At 39.8% G+C, this 12,412-nt stretch overlaps 1 pseudogene; it reads right to left on the bottom strand.

Moving 5' to 3' along the window:
• Cyp2c66l (cytochrome P450, family 2, subfamily c, polypeptide 66 like) overlaps positions 1-12,412 on the bottom strand; it is a 50,517-nt pseudogene that overhangs the window by 18,744 nt on the left and 19,361 nt on the right.

Genomic DNA, 12,412 nt, shown 5'->3' with positions numbered 1-12,412 from the left:
GGGGAAAACCTAGAGGGCCTCACCCTCTCAGAAGAGAATGGGAGAGAGGAGGGACTCTGTGAGGGAAGGGCTGGGAGGGGGAGCAGTGTTTGGGTTTGTTAATTGATTAACTACTTAATAAAGATAAGAAAAAATGGCTGAGAGGTTAAGAGAACTTGTTGCTCCTGAAAAGACCTAGATTCATTCCCCATCATTCATACATTGGATCATAACCACGTATAACCTACAGTTCTAGATCTATGATTCCCTCTTCTAACCTCTGTGGGCAATAGGCATGCACATGGTACACAGAAATAAATGTAGGCAAAACATTCATATACATAGAAAAATTTTAATTTAAAAATTTATAGTTCCTCAATAATTTGTTCTTTGTTAAATAATATTTTAGGGAAGCAGATTTCTAAAATAACAGATGTGAAGATTTTTTAGAAATTCTGCCTAAAAGGAGATGTTCTCTCATTAAATTCTAAAACTGATATTTATTTTCTGTAAAAAAAAAGTTTCTATAACAAGAAAAGAATTATAAGAATAAGTAAAAATACCTTCGAGAATGGATCTGCTATTCAGTATAGCTTTTTCCTATTTAAACTAACTTGTATTTTTAAAACAATTTGTACGAACACAATCACTTGCTATGAAATCTATGCACTAAATCTGGACTTTAGAAATCTTTATTTTTTTCTCCTGCCTTGTGTCTTCACTTTTATACAGCATCCCCCTCTGTTATGGACTAAGATATCTCACTTCGGTCCTACTGGAAAATGTAACAGATTGCAGTTCTGCAAAAGATTAAATTGTGAGGCTTCTCTTAGACAAGCAAAATGAAGAACTCAGGGGTATCTTCTAATTTTGTTCTGAAACCACTTGCTTCCCACCTATGTCCTTACCTGTCACTTCTGGATACTTGGGCAGGAGCAGCAGAGAGTACCTCAGGGTTGGACTAGTTGTCTCTGTCCCAGCAGCAAAGAGATCAGATGCTGTGAAGATCAAGTTCTTACAAGTAAACTCCGTCTTTGGGTTGTGTTTTTCCTAGGAATGTTTTGACTGTGTTATCCAGCAAATAATTTGTCAATGTGCATATTAGAGTGAATAAAATTATTTATACATGGAAAGTTTGACCTGACAGACCTTACAGAGTTTAGCAAACGAAGAAACTGGCCTGTGTTCAGGAGATATGTACACCCCCTGCCCTATCTTCCAATCTTACACCAAGTTTCTTGTGTGGAAAATTTTTCATGAGACTCTTTAGTCAGGTGCGACATGAAGCCTACTGCATTCCCAAAAATAGATAAACAAAAGAAATGGTCCCCATTTCCTTTTTGTAAAAAACAGGTTTTACTCATAACATACATAAGGATAAAAAGCAGATGTCCTGTGATATGGGAGCTAGTCATGACGATAAAGGTCTCAATTGTAAATGTAGTAAAGAAAACTGGAAGGTCACTGACTCATCAGGTAAGTATACTGCTTGAATAAGAAAGAAAATCCATTACATAGCTAGCATAAGTGGATATGACGGTGGATCAGAATGGAGAGCTAACAAAACGAAGACCAACAAAGACATTTATGGTGAGTTCCAACAGAATTCAATGGAAACAAGTGGCTTTTCAACAAAATGAAGCCATGAGAGAAGCATTTATTCATATAGGTGCCTTAAAATTAATCTATAATTCCATATCCATGTAAATTCAGTTGAAGTTACACAGTTAAGAAACCTTTCATCCTTAGTACTAATGATTTACTTCTCATGCTACAACGTACACCTTAGATTCCATCTGAAAGCCCTTCACCCATACACAGCTAATATTATAAGATTTGGTATCTTAAAATTCCACCTGCAGATGTTGTAGTTAGTCTGCCTATCTTGAACTGCTTTTCTAAGTTTTGATATATTGTCTACAAAGACAGTATTCATCTCTATTATATGACATGACATTTTTCTGAGAATTTTGGAAATATATCCATTTTATGGACACATTGCATCCTATGAATCTTTAAGGTTATTTTTGTCTACAAAATACGGCCAATATAATCAAATTACTGAACTTTGTAATGTCTGGAATGTTTACTGAAAATTCATATACACATTAGGCACATAAAGTGCTTGTCAAAAATTGCCAGTCTGAACCATTTAAATGTCCCTGTAAACACAGACAATTCATGGAACAAAAAATACTCAAGCAGTCAAATAACTAAATTGGAGTTTTATTAACATTTTACCTGCTCCATTTTGATCAGGAAACAATCAATAAAGTCCCGAGGATTGTTAATATCCAGTGACTCTTTGTGCTGTATTACTTTGGCCAAAAAGTAATGTTTTGCAAAGGCAAATTTTTTAAGTAATTTTCTGTGTCTTCCTGGTAAATAATCAATGATAGCAGGAAAATTATTGCAAATCTACAAAAGAAAATGATAGAAGTTTAAAACACAGAATGCATGTATGTGCAACTTATAGTACAGTATATCTTGGACAGAAAAAGTAAATTCAAATATAAATAATGTTATCCACCCTGATAAGTGAATTTATGCTTTACATAGAAATTTTTGCTTGTAAAAATGTCTAAAAAAGACTTTTAGTAGGGAGCCTTCTGGTATCCATCTGCACCCCAGAGTTAACACTGTGGCACAACTCTGCAGACACAAATGCCTCCCAGAGAGCTGGTCTCTCAGGAGTGTTTTGCCCCTAAGTTCACATGTTAGACAAATATTTTGCTACAAAAAATGGCACAAGAATGACCAACTAGGAGACCACACAGATCAGGAACCACAGAGTAACTGAGGTAAGGCTCTTCCTACCCTCCATCAGCAAGGTAAAAGAGTAAATCTCAGGTGCAAAATTTTCATAGAAAACATTGACACAACAGTCAAAGAAAATGCAAAATGTAAAGAGCTCCTAACCCAAAACATCCAGAAAATCCAGGAAACAACGAGAAGACCAAACCTAATTATAATAGGTATATAAGACAGTGAAGATTCCCAACTTAAAGGGCCAGTAAATATCTTGAACAAAATGATAGAAGAAAATGTCCCTAACCTTAAGAAAGAGATGCCAGAAAGACATACATGGTATGCACTCATTGATAAGTGGCTATTAGCCCAAATGCTTGAATTACCCTAGATCCCTAGAACAAACGAAACTCAAGACGGATGATCAAAATGTGAATGCTTCACTCCTTTTTAAATGAGGAAAAAGAATACCCTTGGCAGGGAAGGGAGAGGCAAAAATTAAAACAGAGACTGAAGGAACACCCATTCAGAGCCTGCCCCACATGTGGCCCATACATATACAGCCACCCAATTAGACAAGATGGATGAAGCAAAGAAGTGCAGACCGACAGGAGCCGGATGTAGATCGCTCCTGAGAGACTCAGCCAGAATACAGCAAATACAGAGGCGAATGCCAGCAGCAAACCACTGAACTGAGAATAGGTCCCCCGTTGAAGGAATCAGAGAAAGAACTGGAAGAGCTTGAAGGGGCTCGAGACCCCAAAAGTACAACAATGTCAAGCAACCAGAGCTTCCAGGGACTAAGCCACTACCTAAAGACTATATATGGACTGACCCTGGACTCTGACCACATAGGTAGCAATGAATATCCTAGTAAGAGCACCAGTGGAAGGGGAAGCCCTGGGTCCTGCTAAGACTGAACCCCCAGTGAAGTAGACTATGGGGGGAGGGCGGCAATGGGGGGAGGGTTGGGAGGGGAACACCCATAAGGAAGGGGAGGGGGGAGGGGGATTTTGCCCGGAAACCGGGAAAGGGAATAACACTTGAAATGTATATAAGAAATACTCAAGTTAATAAAAAAAAAAAAAAAAAAAAGAAAGAGATGCCCATGAACATACAAGAGGACTAAAGAAAGCCAAACAGATTGAACCAGAAAATAATACCTAATTCTCACATAATAATCTAACCACCAAATGCAAAAAAAAAATTAAAAGCAGTAAGGGAAAAGGAGTCACTTGTCATATAAATACAGACATGTTAGAAATACAACATAATTCTTACCAGAGATTCTAAAAGCCAGAAGATCCTGGACAGATGTCACACAGAACCTAATAGAACAAAAATACCAACCCAGGCAAAATTCTCAATTAACATGAATGAGGAAACCAAGATATTCCATGGCAAAACAAAATTTACACAATATCTTTACACAAATTCATCCCTACAAAGAATAATAGTGTTGGGAGCGGCTAAAGATGACACTGACATCTAGTGGTTATTTGTGGTATTACAACCATTATAGCCTTGTCTTTGGCCTTCCTCTTGCATTTACAAGGCCAGGGTGATATGCATGCTAATTAGGTATCTCATACTCCACCAATCCCCAGAGGACAAGTTTACAGCCACTGTCTGTCTTGTATTTAAGGTGAGTGCCTTTGTTCCCCAGAGTCTCCCGTATCAAGAATAAGGTGTTCCTGCAATAAAGGCTGTTGAGAAGAATCCAACGGTATTGCATCTTCCTTGCTGGTCGAGGTGGGAGCTTCAAATAGATTGAAAAACTCCAACAAAAGCAGGGAAACTACATGCTAGGAAAGGCACGAAAGTAAAGTTCTTTCAAAAAACCCAAAAAAGCACAATTCCTTCCTCCCAAAACCAGTGGGAGAGAGAGCTCACCAGCCAGATAGGTGGGAACTCCTGAGACTGCAGTGCAGGAGAGACTTCCAGTACTGCCCACCCTTGCCCACATCCCTGGTCCAAGAGGAAACTGTATAGGGCCTCTGGGAACAGTAAGATAGGGTCACTCAACGCTGTGGCCCAGACATCACCCTAATCTGAAGGGACCCAGTCAAACAGCTCCCTGCACCCAAATCCCGTGGGAAGGAGACCTAGACCTTCAGAGGGGCAGACATGCCTAGGAAGCCAGAGTAGACTACTTTCTGCCTACATTTCTGACACTAGAGGAAAACGCCTAGAACCATCTGGGCCCCCTATGCACAGGGTCCCGAGCAAAGGCAGGGCAGGCCCTTCTGGTTGCTGCCTTCACGGAGAACTGAAACACTGGCTCGGAGAAGCAACTCCAGGCTCAAGACCAGAGGTAAGACCAACTTTTCTGCTCCAAGTGACCAGCCTGGTGGACTCAGGACTCTCAAAGACAAAATGCCTCTGGGACCAGGCACTTCCGGTTTGTAGCTGGGACCCAAACCTCACTGATCCCAGCCCAGAGCTCTCTGCTCCCAAAACCCTTGGGAGGAGAGAGCTCACCACCCAGAAAGGTGGGCACTCCAGAGACTGCAGGGCAGGAGGGAACACCAGTACTTCCCACCCTTGCCCACATTCCTGGCCCAAGAGGAAACTGTATAGGGCCTCTGGAAACAGAAGGATAGGGGCACTCAACACTGAAGTCCAGACAGCATCCGGATCTGAAAAGACCTGGTCAAACAGCTCCCAGTACCCAAAACCCTTGGGAGGGAGAGCTATACTTTCAGAGGGGCAGACATGCCTGGAAAGCCAGAGGAAACTACTCACTGCCCACAATTCTGACTCTGGAGGACAATGCCTGGCACCAACTGTGCCCCGTGTGCACAGGGTCCCAAGTGAAGGTGGAGCAGGACTTTCTGGTGGCTGCCCCCACTGAGAGCTGAAACCAGGTGTGAGAAGTGACACCAGGCTTGAGACCAGAGAAAAGATCAACTTTTCTGCTCACACTGACCTGCCTGGTAGACTCAGGAAACACACCCACAGGAACACGTGAAGACCAGTAGACAGGAAAGACTACACACCTGAAAGCAGAACACTCTGTTCCCATAACTGGCTGAAAGAGAACAGGAAAACAGGTCTACAGCACTCCTGACAAACAGGCCTACAGGACTGTCTAACCACTGTCAGAAATAGCAGAACAAGGTAACACCAGAGACAACGTGATGGCAAGAGGCAAACGCAGGTATCCAAGCAACAGAAATCAAGACTACATGGCATCATCGGAGCTCAATTCTCCCACCAAAGCAAACACGAATATCCAAACACACCAGAAAAGGAAGATCTAAATTTAAAATCACATTTGATCATGATGATGGACAACTTCAAGAAAGACATGAAGAACTCCCTTAGAGAAATGCAGGAAAACACAAATAAACAAGCAGAAGCCTATAGAGGGGAAATGCAAAAGTCCCTGAAAGAATTACAGGAAAACACAATCAAACAGATGAAGGAAATAAAAATGGATATAGAAGCAATAAAGAAAACACAAAGGGAGACAACCCTCGATATAGAACACCAAAGGAAGAGAAAAGGAGCCATAGATACAAGTATCACCAACAGAATGCAAGAGATAGAAGAGATAATCTCAGGAGCAGAAGATTCCATAAAAATAATCAACTCAACTGTCAAAGATAATGTAAAACAGAAAAAGCTACTGGTCCAAAACATACAGCAAATCCAGGACACAATGAGAAGATCAAACCTAAGGATAATAGGTATGGAAGAGAGTGAAGACTCCAAACTCAAAGGACCAGTAAATATCTTCAACAAAATCAAACTCATAGAAGAAAACTTCCCTAACCTAAAGCAAGAGATGCCCATAAACATACAAGAAGCCTACAGAATTCCAAATAGATTGGACCAGAAAAGAAACTCCTCCCATCACATAATAGTCTAAACAGCAAATGCACAAAACAAAGAAAGAATATTAAAAGCAGTAAGGGAAAAAGGTCAAATAGCATATAAAGGCCGACATATCAGAATTACACCAAACTTCTCACCACAGACTGTGAAAGCCAGAAGATCCTGGATAGATGTCAAATACACCTTAAGAGAGAACAAAAGCCAGCCCAGGTTACTGTATCCAGCAAAACTCTCAATTAACATAGATGGAGAAACCAAGAAATTCCATGACAAAACCAAATTTACACAATATCTTTCTACAAATCCAGCCATACAAACAATAATAAATGGTAAAGCCCAACAGAAGGAGGCAAGCTATACCCTAGAAAAAGCAAGAAACTAATAGTTCTGCAACAAAACAAACAGAACACAAGCACAGAAGCATAATCTCACATCCAAACATGAATAAAACAGGAAGCAACAATCACTATAACTTAATATCTCTCAAAATCAATGGAGTCAATTCCTCAATAAAAAGACACAGATTAACACACTGGATATGCAATGAGGACCAAACATTTTGCTGCCTATCAAAAACACACCTCAGAAACAATGATAGACACTACCTCAGAGTAAAAGGCTGGAAAACAACTTTCAAAGAAAATGGTCTGAAGAAGCAAGCTGGAGTAGCCATTCTAATATCGAATAAAATAGATTTTCAACCAAAAGTCATCAAAAAAGATAAGGAAGGACACTTCATATTCATCAAAGGAAAAATCCACCAAGATGAACTCTCAATCCGAAATTTCTATGCTCCAAATACAAGGGCACCTACATACATAAAAGAAACCTTACTAAAGCTCAAAGTACACATTGCACCTCATGCAGTAATAGTAGGAGACTTCAACACCCCATTCTCATCAATGGACAGATCAGGGAAATAGAAATTAAACAGAGACATAGACAGACTAAGAGAAATCATGAACCAAATGGACTTAACAGGTGTGTATAGAACATTTTATCCTAAAACAAAAGGATATACCTTCTTCTCACCACCTCATGGTACTTTCTCCAAAATTGACCATATAATCTGTCATAAAAAGGCCTCAACAGATTCAGAAACATATAAATAATCCCATGTGTCCTATCAGACCACCACAGGCTAAAGCTGGTCTTCAATAACAAGAAGGAAAGAATGCTCATTTATACATGGAAGTTGAAAATGCTTTACTCGATGATAACCTGGTCAAGGAAGAAATAAAGAAAAAAATTAAAGATGTCTTAGAATTTAATGAAAATGAAGGTACAACATACCCAAACTAATGGGACACAATGAAAGCTGTGCTAAGAGTAAAACTTATAGCTCTGCGTGCCTGCAGAAAGAAACAGGAGAGAGCATATATCAGCAGCTTGACAGCACACTTAAAAGCTCTAGAACAAAAAGAAGCAAATACACACAGGAGGAGTAGAAGGCAGGAAATAATCAAATTCTTCACTCCTTCTTCAAAAAGGGAACAAGAATACCCTTGGCAGGGAATAGGGAGGCAAAGTTTAGAACAGAGGCTGAAGGAACGCCCATTCAGAACCTGCCCCACATGTGGCCCATACATATACAGCCACCCAATTAGACAAGATGGATGAAGGAAAGGAGTGCAGGCTGACAGGAACCAGATATAGATCTCTAACAAGAGACACAGCCAGAATACATCAAATACATAGGCGACGGACAGCAGCAAACCAAGGAACTGAGAACGGGACCCCCATTGAAGGATTCAGAAGAAGGACTGAGAGAGCTTTAAGGGGCTTGAGACCCTATATGAATATCAATGCCAACCAAACACAGCTTTCAGGGACTAAGCCACTACCCAAAGACTATACATGGAATGACCCTGGGCTCCAACCTCATAGGTAGCAATAGATAATCTAGTAAGGGCACCAGTGGAAGGGGAAGCCCTTTGTCCTGCCAAGACTGAACCCCCAGTGAACAGGATTGTTGGGGGGGCGGTTATGTGGGGAGGATGAGAAGGGAAACACCCATATAGAAGGGGAGGAGGAGGGATTAGGGGGATGTTGGCCTGGAAACCTGGAAATGGAATAACAATTGTAATGTAAATAAGAAATACCCAATTTAATAAAGATGGAAAAAAATGTTAGGTAAAAAAAAAAAAGACATAGACTAACAAACTGGATAAGTTAACAGGAACCAGCATTTTGCTCCATACAAAAAACAAAGCACGGTGAGAAAAACAGACACTATCTCAGAGTAAAAGACTGGAAAATACATTTTCCAAGCAAATGGTCCCCTCAAAAAAAAGTTGTAGTAGCCATTCTAATATCGAATATGATCGATTTTCAAAGAAAAGTTATTAAAAAAGATAAGGAAGGACATTTCATATTCATCAAAGGAAAAATCCATCAAGCTGAACTCTCAATTCTAGACAACTATTATCCCAATGCAATGGCAACCACATTCATAAAAGAAACTTTACTAAAGATAAAAGAACAGAATGTACCTCAAACAATAATAGTTGGAGACTTCAACATTCCACTCTCATCAATGGATAGATCATGGAAACAGAAATTGAACAGAGATACAGTAAAAGGAACAGAAGTTATGAACCAAATGGTTTTAACAGATACCTATAGAACATTTCATGCTAAAACAAAAGAATATACTTTCTTCTCAGAACATCATAAGACTTTCTCCAAAATTGATCATATAATCAGTCCCAAAACAGGTCTCAACAAATATAAGAAGATTGAAATAGTCCCATGCATTCTATCACATGACCATGGAATAAGGCTGTTCTTCAACAACAAAATCAACAGAAAGCACACATACACATGGAAGCTGAATACATTCTACTCAATGATAACTTAGTCAAGGAAGAAATAAAGAAAATGAAGACTTTTTAGAACTCAATAGAAATGAAGTCACAACATGCCCAAATTTATGGGACACAATGAAAGTAGTGCTAAAAAGAAAACTTATAGCTGTGAGTGCCAACAAAATGAAACAGGAGAGAACATACAGTAGCAGCTTGACAGCACACCTAAAAGTTCTAGAACAAAAAGAAACAAATAAACCCAAGAGGAGTAATGACAGGAAAAAATCGAATTCAGGGCTGAAATCAACCGAGTAGAAACAAAATCAACAAAACCAGGAGCTGGTTCTTTGAGAAACTCAACAAGATAGATAAACCCTTAGCCAGACTAATCAGAGAGCACAGAGAGTGTATCCAAATTAACATAATCAGAAATGAAGAGGGAGACAAACAACAGAAACCAAGAAAGTTGAAAAAAATCAACAGATCCTATTACAAAAGTCTATACTCAACAAAATTGGAAAATCTGGAGGAAATGGAAAATATCCTGGACAGACACCAGTTAAATCAGAATCAGATAAACCATCTAAACACTCCCATAATCCCTAAAGGAATAGAAGCAGTCATTAAAAATGTCTTCCGACTTGTTCTCTCTGTTCTTCTCGGCTCTTCCTTGTCTCTTTTCTCCCCATACTCCCTCCCCCTCCCCCATATGCCCATGGCTAGCCTTCTTTCCTCTTCTCTCTTCTTCTCTCATTAAACCTCTCCACATGGAAAAAAATAGTCTCCCAATCAAAAAGAAGCCCCAAACCAGATCAGTTTAGTGCAGAATTCTATCAGACCATCAAAGAAGTCCTAATACTAATACTCTCAAATTATTCCATAAAATAGCAACAGAAGAAATACTATTCAATTCATTCCATGAAGCCACAATTACGTTTATAATTAAATGACAACAAAGACCCAACAAAGAAAGAGAACTTTGGACCAATTTCTCTTATGAATACTGATGCAAAAATACTCAATAAGGGGTTGGGGATTTAGCTCAGCGGTAGAGCGCTTGCCTAGGAAGCTCAAGGCCCTGGGTTCGGTCCCCAGCTCCGAAAAAAAGAACCAAAAAAAAATACTCAATAAAATTCTCACAAATTGAATTGAAGAACACAACAAAATGATCATCCATCATGATCAAGTAGGCTTCATTCCAGGGACACAGGGATAGTTCAATATACAGAAATTCATTAATGTGATCCACTATAAAACAAACTCAAAGAAAAAAATACCATATGATCCTTTCATTAACTGCTGAGAAAGCATTTGACAAAATTCAACACTCCATCTTGATAAAAGTCTTGGAAAGATAAAGAATTCAAGGCCCATACCTGAACATAGTAAAAGTAATATACAGCCAACCAGTGGCCAACATCAAGAGAGAAATTTGAAGCCATGCCACTAAAATCAGTGACTAGACAAGGCTGCCTAATCTCTCCCTACCTATTTAATATAGCACTTGAAGTCCTACCCAGAGAAATTATACAACAAAAAGAAATCAAAGGGACGCAGATTAGAAAGGTAAATGTTAAAATATCAATATTTGCAGATGATATGATAATATATGTACGACTCCAAAAATTACACCAGAAACTGTTAAACATGATAAACAACTCCAACAAATTGGCCGGACAAAAGTTGACTCAAATAAAACAGTAGCCTTCCTCTGCTCAAAAGGATAAACAGGCTAAGAAAGAAATGAGGGAAGTGACAGCTTTCACAATAGTCACAAATAATATAAAATACCTGGGTGTGACTCTAACCAAGCAAGTGAAAGTTCCTATGACAAAAAACTTCAAGTCTCTGAAGAAAGAAATTGAAGATCTCAGAAACTGAAAAGATCTCCCATGCTCATGGATTGGCAGGATTAATCTAGTAAAAACTGGCACCTTGCTAAAAGCAATCTACAGATTCAAAGCAATCCTCATCAAATTTCCAACTCAATTCTTCATGGAGTAAGAAAGAACAATTTGCAAATATATTTGGAATAACAAAAAAAAAATAAACTAAACAAAAACAAAACCGGATAGCCTCTGCCACCTCCACTTTTCTGCTGGGACAGACTGCTAGCTAGACTCCTCCCCAGAAGAGGCTATACCCTGAGACATTCCAAAGGATCCACTGCATTTAACATTTTGTATGAACCCAGCCCCGAAGTCCCACAGATGCTGCTGGGGGCCATTGGATTTGGGGACTCACCATGGCCACAAAACCCAACACGCTTAATACCTATCCCCTTCCAGCTGGTCCTCCCCCCATCCTGGATATTTTTTATTTGCCTTCAAATGTTATTCTCTTTCGCTGTTTCCCATCTGTAAGCCCCCTATCCCGCCCTCTCCCACTATAAGTGTGTTCCCCCTCTCCAGCCACCCCCTGCCCTCCTCCCTGCCCTGATACTCCCCTACACTTGGAGAAGGAGGGTTCAGCCTTGCAAGGACCAATGGCTTCTCCTTTCATTGTGCCCAACAAGACCATCCTCTGCTACATATAAAGCTGGAGCCATGGTTCGGTTCATGGGTAGTCTTTGAGTAGTGATTTTGTCCCTGGGAGCTCTGATTGGTTGGTATTGTTGTTCTAATGGGGCTGCCAGCCCCTTCAACTCTTTCCACCCTTTCTCTAACTCCTCCAACGCGGACCCCTTTCTCAGGTCAATGGTTTGCTTCTATCATTCACCTCTGTATTTGTCATGTTCTGACTGAGCTTCTCAGGAGACAGATATGCCAGGCTCCTGTCGGCATGCACTTGGTGGCTTCAGCAATACTGTCTACCATTCCTTCAGTCTCTGCTCCAAACTTTGTCTCCATATCTCCTCCTATGAATATTTTTAAGACAGACAGAAGCATCCAAACTTTGGTCTTCCTTCCTGAGCTTCATGTGGTCTGTGGATTGTATCATAGGTAATTTGAGCTTTTGGGCTAATATTCATTTATCAGTGACTGCATACCCTGTGTGTTTTTTTGTGATTGGGTTACCTCACTCAGGATATTTTCTAG

This window comes from Rattus norvegicus, chromosome 1 (assembly GCF_021556685.1).
Source record: "Rattus norvegicus strain SHRSP/BbbUtx chromosome 1, alternate assembly SHRSP_T2T, whole genome shotgun sequence".
Taxonomy (NCBI): domain Eukaryota; kingdom Metazoa; phylum Chordata; class Mammalia; order Rodentia; family Muridae; genus Rattus; species Rattus norvegicus.
The sequence above is the reverse complement of the archived record's forward strand: the minus strand, read 5'-3'. Positions and strand labels throughout refer to the sequence as shown.